Consider the following 11216-nt stretch of genomic DNA (forward strand, 5'->3'; position numbering starts at 1 on the left):
GCGCGCTAGGCTACTGGAAGAGGAGAGAGAAGAAGTCAGTTAATAGAACAGCCGGCCCAGCGAACGGGTACTGTCTCTGTTTCTTCATTACAATGGCGCAGCCGTCGAAAGGCTTCGGCGAACCCCAGCTGTTAGCTTGAGGCAACGCGTCTTCCAGAGGAACGCCGTCACGCTTCCTCGCTGATGGAACCTGCAAGTAGATCACCGCGGCAAGCATCCATCCCACCACCAGCGGACGGCGTCCAGGCCTCCATTGTGGTTCCGGGGAACTACTTGTCCGGTGACATGCTACTTCGCGGCAACAATGCACACGGGCTCCTCTCGCCCAGGGACGGCATACATGCCTCCTCGCCACCACCTGCCAATCTGTCGGCGCTTCAGGCACCGTCCGTGGACGGCGTCCAGGCCTCCTCGGTGGCTCAAGCCTCCTTCATCGACGCCGCAGTACCAGTTCACGACAAGCCATCGCACGGGTACCGGTTACCTCGGAACGCGGTTTACGCTTCCAACGGCCAGGACCCAGGGAATGCCGTCCACGCTTCCCGCAGCGACAACGGCTTACTCATTACTCCATCGGCACCCGAGCCGCTTAGGGGTGCTGTCCAAGCTCCCTCGGACAAGGGTCCCTCCTCTGTGAGTACACCGATTGTGTCCAACTCCTCGGACGTCACCACTGGCTCCACGCGCGGCTCGCCCGAGAGCGCCGCCGAGCTTTCCGCCACCATCGCGCGACTCCGAGTCACGGTGAACGCCTTGGCAGCGTCAATCTCCGTGCTGTGTCCTGCCGCCTTGCCAGCACTGCACTCGCTCAATGCCGCGTTGGCCGCCGCCGCCTCGGGATACCATGAAGAAAGCTCACCCGAGAGCCGCAGAGAGCTGCGGTGTGCCCTCACGGAGCTCTCATACCAACTCGACTGGTTGGCGTCGTCATGCCACGGAGTTTCGCCTACCGTAGCACCATCACCGGCTGCCTGCGAACTACCGGAATTCCGTGGCTTCCAGGACGACGTTTTCCTTTGGATTGACACCATCAACTCGCTCGGCACCCGCCACGCCTGGACGGACCATCAAAAATGGATGATTGCCATCGACAGCCTTCGCGATGCCGCTAAGGCATGGCATGCCTTCGAGGGCGTCAGGCAGCCATCCTGGTCGGCATGGTGTGCAAAAATCACAAATATTTTTCGTCCTCTTTCACATGCCTGTGACCCTATCTCCCCAGACCCACTCTCGACCGTGCATGGGGGCTGTGAGGCACACCACTTCGACGGCGCGGCTCGGGCGTGCACAAACCTGCCCTCCGCCCGAGATCACGAGGCACAGCGCTTCTATGATGTAGCTGTGCCCTTCACCAACGTGCCCTCTTTCGGGCGAGCTCACGTGGAGCACCAGCTCGATGGTTCATCGGAGCCCTCCAGCCCCTGGACAGAAAGCTTCTCAGGCTGCCTTACCAGTGACGTCACACGCACGTGCTCAACTCCGCTGTTATTCTCAGTCTCTGCGCCGGAACCCGGCGCCATAACATCACTGAGAGAGGCTGAGACCATCTCTCATCCAGCGCAGTTGGAGGATCCGGCCCCAGATTCGCCTTCGATGGGGCACATGCAGATACCAGCTCCTCTCGTGCTTGCCACAGCTACAGTAAAGGCGCCGGAAGAGCACAAGCCATCCATCGCTTTGCTCGCTGACGAAGGTCTTGAGGAGCATAACCTCGGCGCTGAAGATACCCGCAGCATACACCCCAACGAAAGCTTCGCTGAATGTCCCGCGGCAGCAACGACCGGCCGCGAGCAGGGTTCTCTCCCAGTGATGGGAGAGGCTACGTGGGTACTGCCCACACCACACAAGACCACCCGCAAGCCACAGAAGTTGGCGATGCCGCCTCCAAACTCGCCATTGCTTGAGCACATGGAGCGGCCGGATGTTCTCGTACCTGACATGCCCCTCCCTCAGACAAGGAAACCAAAAATTTGGGGGCATGTTCAGTTGCCCTCTATGTGGAGCCTCAAAACAGTGGACGCCCGTTACTCGATAGCGCGGTACGTTCCACCTCGCTCGTGTGGTTGGAGAGCGTCGACGAGATTTCGTCCGTCAGCTGAAAAGCAGCAGCGACGCGCGCAACGACAGAACAGGCGGTCTCTCTGCGGTGACAACACATCAGTGCAGTCATCCACCGTCCATCGTGAACCTCCTACAGTGCGTCAAGAAATGCAACGAGAGAAGCGACAGCGGCAGCTACGACCTTCCCTCAATAGCCAGTGCCGGCCGCCGGAAACATCTGCACTCCAACATACCCATTCACAGCTGAACCGATATCTACAAAGACCGCCAAGGAGCAGTCAATTTCGCCCGCCAGAGACATTTCGGCAGGTCGTCATGCTACGTCGCAGTCGTGGCCGAGTGTAAGGATGGCAGCGCCGCTAGGGCGCGAGCGCGCGCTAGGCTACTGGAAGAGGAGAGAGAAGAAGTCAGTTAATAGAACAGCCGGCCCAGCGAACGGGTACTGTCTCTGTTTCTTTCTTCATTACATTACATATTTTCTTAATATAATATGAACGTGGATAATTGTTAATATGAATGAGGAATGAATTATTGTATTTATTTGTTTATTTTATTTACACATACTGCAATCCCCATAGGGTATTTTAGCAGGATGGAAATACAACATTTTAGGCAATTAACAAAACAATGTGGGGTAGTAGAATACATTGTTTCAAAAGTGTAAAAATAACAAATTGGTGTTATGCGAACGAATACACTGTTTTAGGCTATTGCGCATACATATACAACCCTTATACAAAACATCAACTAAATAAACAAACACTCGGCAAAAAGAAATACATATTATTAAGGAGGTCATATTGGAAAGTAATTAACAGATCTTTGCACCAATTGAAGACAGTGAAGGTTGAGTAACTTGTGTATTAGTCAGGTTATTCCATTCAGTCACAGTCCTTGGAAAAAAGGAATATTTGAAACCATCGTTTTTTAAGCTGAATCGAGTAACTGTTAGGTGATGCATCTGTCTGGTGGCGTACGCAGAAGAAAAAGTAATTATATCAGATATGTTAATATTTTAATGTTTATTGATAAGTTGAAATAAGAACTTTAGTCGGGAAACACGATTGCGTTCCGTAAGTGCAGGCAAGTTGGCTTGTTTTAGAAGTTCAGTTGCAGAGGTACGGGTTTAGTTATTGTAAATGAAGCGAACTGCCTTCCGCTGCACCCGCTCTAGTTTTTAGATGCGAAGCAGCTTTTGCACTGGGCTGTGTCCGTGGTTCCATTGGCGACCGTCCCACCTAACATAGCCATCTGAGTGCGCGCTTGCGCCAAGGAGACGTCTTCTTCCTCTTGTTCTTCGACCACCTTGATGATGATACGTGCAGAGCGCTTTAGGTTCCCGGGCGGCCGTATGCTGTCCTAACATGGTGTAACGCAGACAAAACCATGTGTGCTGGCACGCGCTAGCGCGTTCAGGCCTGTGTAAGGGGCTGGGTAAGACGCTGTGGCCTCTCTCCCTTACACTCTCTCAGCAATCATGTGATGGCGTCGGAGAACGAGATTCTGCAGACGCGCAATGCACCAACGCGTTGTATCCTGGTCAAAACGCGCTGGCACGCGCTAGCGCGTTCGGGCCTGTGTAAGGGGCTGTGTAAGACGCTCTGGCCTCTCCCCCCTGCACTCTCTCAGGAATCACGTGATGGCGAACAGCAACAGCAACTACAGTGAATTCATGGTGCGCTCCACTTGCAAGGACGCGTTAACATCGGGCAAGGTGCACGTGATGAACTGAATTTTGAGTCGACCCATCCGCTGCTTCGCATCTCCACATGGTTCCCTTTAGTGGGAGATGGTGTAACTTTTAGATGCGAAGCATCTTATAGCGGAGTTCAAACCGGTGGTGGTGGTGGGGGAGGGGGGTGGCGTGCGGCGTGACCACCCTTAGTGCGCATGCGCAACCCACTCCTCACACCTCCTCTCCACTCCCCCCTCTCCCCTCCCCCGCTCCACTCCTCCTCTGAAACGCGGGCTCGACATGCCGAAATTCTCTCCTGCGCAACGCCGAGATGAGCGCCAACGCGTGCTCGTCCGCTCGCCCTCTCTCTCCTCTCCTACGCTGCGCCCCCCTCTCGCGCGCCTGTAGACCGCGTTGTCCAATCGCCCTGTGAGAATTAACGGCCAGGCTAGAGGGAAGACACGACGCGCGTAGCGTTCCTCTTCGCGTTCCACGACGCGAGGTCGGTAGCATGACGAACTAACGCCAACGGAACGCGATCGTGCCAGTGCTCCGGCTTCGCATCGCCTCATGGTGCCCTTTAGCGGGAAATGGTGTAATTTTTTTATGTTAGTTGGCGTATAGGGGTCCCAAATAATGGCGGCATAGTCAAGGACTGGAAGTATAACTGTTTTATATGCTAATGAGAGTACAAAACATGCAGGCTGTTTTAACGCCCTCCTCAGAAAATAAAATTACGTCTGGCGTTAACGGTTACTTTATCAATATGTAGATTCCATTTTAGGCTTTTAGTTATCCACAGGCCCAGGTACTTTTATTCTGTCACCTCAGATAAAAAAAAAACATTGTTAGCCGAGTAATTCAAACTGTGCTCGTTCTTTTTGTGAGTAATGCACATAAAAAACGTTTTCTCAAAATTCACCGACATCTGCCAATCTTCGCACCACGCAACAACCTTCTGAAATGCATCATTTAGTAATGTTTGTTCGCAAGGACTATCTATTTCGGAGTATAAAACAGAGTCGTCGGCATAAAATTATAACAATTGATAATTTATATAACAATTATATAACTATTATATAAAAATTGAAAATTAATATAACAATTATATAACTATTATATAACAATTTATATTTTAAATAAAATAGAAGGTAATGAAGACGAATATTTAAGCTTTAATAAATTGGCGTTGCAATGAATGCGAAAGGTCTCGTTTCCACAACACGAAGTTTCTGGGTTTGTAGGCGTTGATGCTGGCCGACGTTTCTAAAGTGTGCCATATTGAGATCGCTTAGCCAAGTACACAGATAAGAAAAAAAGTTTACTCTTTTCTGCTTATCTTATTTATTTTCGATAATATCTCCCATTTTAAAATTTTCTCCGCCCCGTTTATGAAAGCACTATAATGCATAGCTTATTCTTAATGATAAGTTAACTTTATGAGTATTACCGTCACCAACGGTGTCCGGCACGAGTGCCTGTTTTAGTCGCAGTTAATGAGTTCAACACGAAAGTAACACCTTAAGTTCAATTTTTTTCTTTTGTTTTTTTTTTCGCCCAACGATACTAGAAATAGCTCCTGGTAGCAAATAGCATTTTTCACTGTGGCCTCCCATGAAACTTGTCACTTCGCTGGTCTTTGTTTCGGCGTTCGGTCAAGCCGTTTCATTCACGCTGTATCAAGGCGCAAAAATAATCCTCTTGTAGATGCGAAGCATCTTATGGCGTAGTTCAATCCGGTGGTGGTGTGCGGCGTGACCAACTCTAGTGCGCATGCGCGAACCCTCTCCACACACCTCCTCTCCCACTTCCCCTCTCTCCTACTTCCTCTCTCCCTCTCCCCTTCCCATCACCCTTTCTCTCCCTCTCCACTACCGCGCCCCCTCTTCCCTTCCCCTCTCCCACTTTCTCCATCTCCCCTCCCCTCTCCCTCTCTACTCCCCCTTTCCACTTCACCTCTGAAACGCGGGCTCGACATGCCGAAACGCTGCTTCGCATCGCCTCATGGTCCCCTTTAGCGGAGATGGTGTGATTTTTCATCCCTCAATACTTAGGTGGAGCTTACGCGAGCATTTGCGTCACGTTTCACTACGGTGCTCCACGTAAGCAAACAGCAAGCAGTGAACATCAGACTTGCAGAAATAAATGGAGGCTATCTATCTATCTATCTATCTATCTATCTATCTATCTATCTATCTATCTATCTATCTATCTATCTATCTATCTATCTATCTATCTATCTACGTCTGGGTGCTCTCGTGGTCGAGGGTCCTTAATTTGACATATAGCAAATTGGCACAGGAGGGTATGGTTGAATGACGAACTGTCTGATAGGCCATGACATGAATAACATGACACACCATGACAGCGCTTTGCGCATACCCGCTAACTAAGGCACGTGGAATGCGGGTATGGACCACAGGTGATTCACTGTCGGTATCAACCCAGAAACAGCGAGAATAGATTTTGGTATTCATAACGCGATAGCGTTCATTAGCCCGTGTTGCAGAAAACCCAGAGCCAGCGTCGGCGGCCTTGTGGGCGGCGTTGCTGGCGAGCTGAAAACCCCGATGCAAAAAACGCCAGGCCTGCGCGGAAAGCGCAGCACAGTCACAGCGAAAGCTGGAAGAGCGGCATTTCTAGAGCCCGTTATAAACTCTCGTGTGGCTACTAATACAGGTACATTAGCAACGTACCCACTACGCAACAAAGCGTAATTTTTGGGAAGTTGGGAAGCACCCAGCACGACATTATTCGTTGTTCTGCGGAGAAGCGAGGTACCATATGTAAGCGATTATGTGCAGTTTGTTGATGCGGCGGTTGATGACGATGAATAATTATGGTTGCGCCCTTTGTAATGGGTTGGAAGCTTTAAACGACCCACTAGTTACGTAATGCATATTGTGTGACGCCCGGTCCGTTATTTAACTGTCCCACCACGCTTTATAACACACTTTAACCAGAGAAACGTAGAGCGAGAGAGAGAGAGAATTTACTTTATTGAGACCCTGAGGAAATGGATCATGGGAGCCTTATGGGCTTCCTTGGCAACCAACAGAAGTGCACTTGCGAGGAACCCACTACGCTATAAGTCATTGTAATTTTTGAGAAGTAGGGCAGTAGGCACTGTGCCATTTTTCGTCATTCTACAGACAGCCGTGGTACCTGCTAAACGCATGTAAGGCATTATGCGCACTTTGTTGATGCTGTGCGTGATGACGATGAAGAATTATGGCAGAACTCTTTGTAATGGGTTGGAAGCATTCAACACCTACTCGTTGCGTAATTCGCATTGTGTGACGCCTGGTTACAGAATTCGCGTTGTGCGACGCTTGGTGCTTATTCTACTCTTTTACCACGCTATATTGCATATGCTAATGTGGTTCCTTCCCGACATGAAGCCTCTATAGGACCTTTTTGCAAAGCAGTTTCAAGCACCGGCATGGCTCAGAGGTTGAATACTGGGCTCCCACGCAGAGGGCCCAGGTTCGAACCTCGTTCCATCCTGGAATTTTTGTCTTATTTAGTTTTTTTTCTTATTTCGAGCGATACTGGTTACGGACACCGGCGGCGGCGGCGGCGGCGGCGGACAACTACGGCACCAAAAACGGCCGGTGAAATGATCTCATAACAGCTTTCGCTGTAAAAATAAATATTAACAGTCAATTTAGTGCCGCAATCGAACCCAGGCATTCCGCGTGGCAGTCAAGTATTCTACTACTGAGTCACGCCAGTGCTTGAAACTGCTTAGGAGAAAGCACTATGCAGGCGTCATGTCGCGGCAACGTCAACTGCGGTTGCAGTGTTGACATTCCGCATTTATGACAATGTAACAAACGTTACATTTGTACAGCTATGCGTCAGCAACCTCTAAAGATTTGATCGATCCTGGAGTAATAAGTCAAGGATCACTTTTTAAGATATCCGCATCATAGCGAAGTAGCGAGCACATCTTTTCGATAAAACTGACGGCTGTGCTCGAAGGTGACTGCTCACGTGACGTCGGACCATAAGCTAAGCTTTTACGCGCTAGTGTAGTCGACTTCCTTGGTAAGCGGACCATCTGCAAACAACTACTAGGTTTACACAAAGACGTCGTTTCACCTCGTAACGCTTGGCTCAAAGTAAAAAATGTGTAGGACACTTGAGCTTCGCCTTCAAGAGTAAAACGCGTTAGCGCAATCAGGCCTTTCTTCGGTTCTCGGTGCATGCCTCAACCGTGCCGTAAGGAAATGAATGACTGCGCACGTAATATTGGCCGTCTCAAACTATCCAAGAATGCATACTACAAGCACAGTTTTTAAGTGCCCACTACGGCATAATTCTTCCTTTTGCGAATCAGCCAAGGTCCCACCACACGTCCGCAAGGCAACACGCGAACCTACGCAGCTGCTCACTTTGTTGACGCTTTTGCAGCTGATGATGATAAAATATGTCTGAGTGGTGTGTAATGGGTGATCCTTTAAAACACCAACTCGTTGCCCAATTCACATATTTTGACGCCTGGCGCGATCTTGCGCTTCTGCCACATAGTATTATATACGTTAAAGAGACTTCTTTCCCTACATGTCATTCATATAGAGTTTCACAGCGAAAGCTGTTATGAGATCATTTCAACGGCCGTTTTACAGCGAAAGCTGTTATGAGATCATTTCACCGGCCGTTTTTGGTGCCGTAGTTGTCCGCCGCCGCCGCCGCCGCCGCCGCCGCCGGTGTCCGTAACCAGTATCGCTCGAAATAAGAAAAAAACTAAATAAGAAAAAAATTCCAGGATGGAACGAGGTTCGAACCTGGGCCCTCTGCGTGGGAGCCCAGTATTCAACCTCTGAGCCATGCCGGTGCTTGAAACTGCTTTGCAAAAAGGTCCTATACAGGCTTCATGTCGGGAAGGAACCACATTAGCATATGCAATATAGCGTGGTAAAAGAGTAGAATAAGCACCAAGCGTCGCACAACGCGAATTCTGTAACCAGGCGTCACACAATGCGAATTACGCAACGAGTAGGTTGTTGAATGCTTCCAACCCATTACAAAGAGCTCTGCCATAATTCCTCATCGTCATCACGCACAGCATCAACAAAGTGCGCATAATGCCTTACATGCGTTTAGCAGGTACCACGGCTGTCTGTAGAATGACGAAAATGGCACAGTGCCTACTGCCCTACTTCTCAAAAATTACAATGACTTATAGCGTAGTGGGTTCCTCGCAAGTGCACTTCTGTTGGTTGCCAAGGAAGCCCATAAGGCTCCCATGATCCATTTCCTCAGGGTCTCAATAAAGTCAATTCTCTCTCTCTCTCGCTCTACGTTTCTCTGGTTAAAGTGTGTTATAAAGCGTGGTGGGACAGTTAAATAACGACCGGGCGTCACACAATATGCATTACGTAACTAGTGGGTCGTTTAAAGCTTCCAACCCATTACAAAGGGCGCAACCATAATTATTCATCGTCATCAACCGCCGCATCAACAAACTGCACATAATCGCTTACATATGGTACCTCGCTTCTCCGCAGAACAACGAATAATGTCGTGCTGGGTGCTTCCCAACTTCCCAAAAATTACGCTTTGTTGCGTAGTGGGTACGTTGCTAATGTACCTGTATTAGTAGCCACACGAGAGTTTATAACGGGCTCCAGAAATGCCGCTCTTCCAGCTTTCGCTGTGACTGTGCTGCGCTTTCCGCGCAGGCCTGGCGTTTTTTTTTGGTGGCGTAGTTGTCCGCCGCCGCCGCCGCCGCCGGTGTCCGTAACCACTATCGCTCGAAATAAGAAAAAATTGGGGGACGCTTAAGCTTCGCCTTTAAGAGCTGAACGCGATAGCGATATTCTGTTCCTAGTGCACAGTTCGAACACTACGAGGGTTTAACAGAATGCGCCCACTAAGGCGTGTGCCTTATGTAATGGGTAGCATGCTTTAAACCAAGAGCAATTATGCGCGAGAAACTTCTTCGAAGTTGCGATGCACCCACTACGTGGTCTTAAGGGAATACGCGCACTAATGTGTGCGCCTTTTGTAATGGGTGGCTGTCTTTAAACCACGAAGTCGTTATGATATTGGCATGGTGTGACGCCCTATGGCAATGTACACTTGTACCACGCAATATTACTGCGATATTACATCTCGTACTGTGACACCTGTATGCAGGACGCGTATTTTTGGGAAGCATGAAAGTTACTTTCAGTGCAGCGCCAAGCAGAGGCGTGGCTGTGTGGTAGAACACCTGCTTGCCACGCAGATGGACTGGGTTCGATTCTCGCTCGGACCCAACATTTTTATTATTTATTTTATTTGCAGCTTTTTCGATTTTTCGGTCACGGACATGATGATGATTTTTCGCTCAACAACCAACGGCCCCGACGCCGACGGCGCAATTTCTGCGATACGAGCTCTTTAACGCTATCGCGTTAAAAAAACTAAATAAGAAAAAATTTCCAGGATGGAACGGGGTTCGAACCTGGGCCCTCTGCGTGGGAGCCCAGCGTTGTACCTCGAAGCCATGCCGGTGCTTGGAACTGCATTGCAAAACGACGCTATACAGGCTTCATGTCCAGAAGGAACACCATTAACATATGTAATTTAGTGTGGTAGAAGAGTGAAATAACAACCACGCACCACACAACGAGAATTCTGTAACCAGGCGTCACACAATGCGAATTGCGCAACGAGTGGGCTGTTGGATGCTTCCAACCCACTACAAGGGGCTCTGCAATAATTCTTCATCGTCATCAGGCACAACACCAACAAAGTGCGCATAATGCCTTACATGTTTTTAGCGGGTACCACGGCTCTCCGTTGAATGACGAAAAATGGCATAATGGCTGCTTCCCTACTTCACAGAAATTATGATTTACAGCGTAGTATGTTCCTCGCAAGTGCACTTGCATTGGTTGCCAAGGAAGCCCATGAGCCCATCATCCATTACCTAAGGGTCTCAATAAAGTTCTTCCCCCTCTCTCTGTCTCTTTCTCACGTCAAATGTTATATTGCATGGTGGGAGAGTTAAATGGCGACCGGGCGTCACACAATGCGAATCACCGAACTGGTGAGCCGTTTAAAGCTTCCAACCTATTTCAAAGGGCTGAGCCACAATTCTTCATCGTCATCAGTCGTCACGTAAACAAAGTGCACATAATGCCTTACATGTGTCTAGCTGGAACCTCGCTTCTGCGCACAATGACGAATAATGGCGTTGTAGGTGCTTCCCAATTTCAAAAATATTGTGATTTATGGTCTAGTGGGTACCTTGCTAGTGTACTTTTATTAGTAGCCCCAAGAGAGATTACAACGGGCTCTAGAAATGCCGCTTTTCCAGCTTTCGCTGTGACTGCGCCGCGCTTTCCGCGCAGGCCTGGCATTTTTTTTTTCTGAAGCAGATTCAAGCAATAGCGCGGCTCTGTGGTAGAACATGTGCTTCCCGCACAGAAGTCCTGGTTTCGATTCTCACTGGAACCGAATATTTTTTTTTACTTATTTTATTTGC

The sequence above is a fragment of the Rhipicephalus sanguineus genome, chromosome 2 (genome assembly GCF_013339695.2).
Source record: "Rhipicephalus sanguineus isolate Rsan-2018 chromosome 2, BIME_Rsan_1.4, whole genome shotgun sequence".
Lineage (NCBI taxonomy): Eukaryota > Metazoa > Arthropoda > Arachnida > Ixodida > Ixodidae > Rhipicephalus > Rhipicephalus sanguineus.